The sequence below is a fragment of the Cucurbita maxima genome, unplaced genomic scaffold, assembly GCF_002738345.1.
Source record: "Cucurbita maxima cultivar Rimu unplaced genomic scaffold, Cmax_1.0 Cma_Scf00002, whole genome shotgun sequence".
Taxonomy (NCBI): domain Eukaryota; kingdom Viridiplantae; phylum Streptophyta; class Magnoliopsida; order Cucurbitales; family Cucurbitaceae; genus Cucurbita; species Cucurbita maxima.
In genome coordinates this window covers 2,790,220-2,792,828 of record NW_019272018.1, presented here as the reverse complement: position 1 = coordinate 2,792,828, position 2,609 = coordinate 2,790,220, and positions in this window count along the sequence as shown.

Here is a 2,609-nt window from a genome sequence, read left to right as displayed (position 1 = left end):
TTTTCTTTTTTCCTTTTTTGTCCTTCTGATTTGTACAAAAAGAGAGAGAAAATTTCAATTTTACAATATTAACATTTTTTTTAAAATTTTCTTATTATTTTATTATCAATATCAACCACAAAAGATAATATTAAAAAAAATTTGAAATATTGTCCGCTTTTACCCGTATCGTTGTCGGCTTCGCGGGTTTAAAATGCGCATGTTAGGGAGATGTTTCCACGCTTTTATAAGGTATGCTTTGTTCCCTACTCTAATCGATGTGAGATCTCACAATCCACCCCTTATGATCCTAGAGTCTTCACTGACATACCACTCGGGAATCTAGCTCTGATACCATTTATAACAGCTCGAACTTACCGCTAATAAATATTATCTGCTTTAATCTGTTATGGTTTGTTTATAGACCATTTCAAATAGTTACCAACATGACAGATGAATAGATAAAATCTCTTAAATTACTTAACTCGTAAATAAGCATTAAATTCTACGACCTAACAAACACGACATGTTGGAGTTATCTAAGATAGATTCCATCGACATCTGCAGATTTGAAATGGTAAGTTTGAATAGTATGTTCCTTTTAACTGTACAAGGGTGTTTGTAAATTGGGTCGTGTAGAAGTTGAGAGGTGGATTTTCGTAGTTGACAAAATTAACGATAGGTAGCAATATTGAATATAGGTTCGCTTGACAAGTCGAGTTTGTACAATTTATAATTGAATTTAAAAATTTATTGAAAATATAAAAATTAAAGTTGAGCGTCTGAAAGAACACAACTTGCTTTAACATTTAAAAAATTATTATTTCACAAGTAATAACAGCTAACATCGAATATTTTGAATGGTCCTAACAATTTTAAAAGTAGAAATCAAGTTGGTTTTGAGCGAAATGCGGCAAAAGGAAGGAAAATACATGGACCGACACCATCGTCTCCACCACGTAGGAACTTAGGGATCACCCCAAGGACGCCTTCGGTATCCAGGGGTCGCGGACCGACCATAGAACCTTGTTCAATAAGTAGAACGCATTAGCTGTTATCCGGTTGGGCAGTCAGGGTCGGAGAAGGGCAATCACTCATTCTTACTTAAAACCAGCATTCTTAAGACCAAAGAGGCAGAAAAGGGGGGAAAGCTCTCCGTTCCTGGTTCTCCTGTAGAATTGACTTTGACCAAAAAAACTCGAAATTTTCAATTTGAAAAATTCAACTTATCCTAAATCGGAAAAAAAAAAAAAAAAAAAAAAACCCAATTCAATTCTGATAGTCCAAGTTGTTCCGGTCATCTGAGGATATTTTCTTGCAATTTCATGTACTTAAAATCACTTTCATTTAGATATTGTCTCGGGTAATTCATGTTTCCCTCCTTAACTTGGGCGTCAAAATTTCTTAAAACGGTACAAGTATGAAATAAATAACTTAATAGAAAATCAACTTGTTAACAAAAATATAAGATCACCGTTAGTAGATATTGTTCTTCTTAGATTTTCATTTTCGGGCTTTTCCTCACGGTTTTAAAATGTCTCCGCGCAAGAGAAGTTTCCACATTTTTATAAAGAATACTTCGTTCTCTCCTCCGACCAATATGAGATCTCACAACAATATAATTTTTGTCGCACGCTTATTCTCGTTGACACAATTCAACATCTTCATCTTTAATTTGGGTAGCAACATCATCCACTTGGTGTAATCATATATACTTATTCAAAAATATGACTTAAAATAAATGTAATATCAAGTTGTATAAAATAAAATTTTGACCAACTCAAAAGTCCACGCATTTTGACTTTTGAGAGAAAAATAAGTCTCAATCTTGAATTTATAATTTAAAATGAATTATTTAATATATATTTATGATGGAAAAATTTAATGAGAGTAGTTTTGTTTTGAAATTATCATTTTAAAAAATTAGATGGGAAAAGATAACGAGATCATTATGAGTTGAGTTAGTTAGGTCGAACTGTTTGGTTGTAAATATTTTCAATCCAAATAGTCTTTTATTAAATAATAAATTCAACAATAATTAAAATTTTTAATAAAAGTAAAATGGTAATTCGTAAAATATTTATTTATTTATTTTCAAATGGGTGTATATATATAGTTAGAAGAATAAATAATATAAGTAATTATAAAATTAAATAAAAATATATAAAAATAAAAAAATATATCATCCAGTCTAGTTTTAGGGGAATCCATTAATCAACCCAATTATAAAATTTTTATTTAGTTGAATTCAAATGTCTCAAATAAGTTCATGACCTAATTCAAACCGTACAGGGTAGGTTGAGTTTTTCGGATCATCGAGTTTTATGAACATTCCTACAACTAAATACGGAGACTTAAAAATGTACATTTTGAAAGTACAAGAACAACGAGACTTGAATAGATACGATAATCGTTTTAGACCACAATATAATCCTTCAATATTTGACTTATCCTCTATTTACACAAATCAATGTCGGCCTCCACTTAGTGTTAATACTTGTCAAATTAGATCTCATAATTTATACCTGTAAGAATGTCATTACCATTGACTTTTTTTTTTTTTTTTTTTTTTTTTTTTTTTTTTTTTTTTTTTTTTTTTTTTTTTTTTTTTTTTTTTTTTTTTTTTTTTT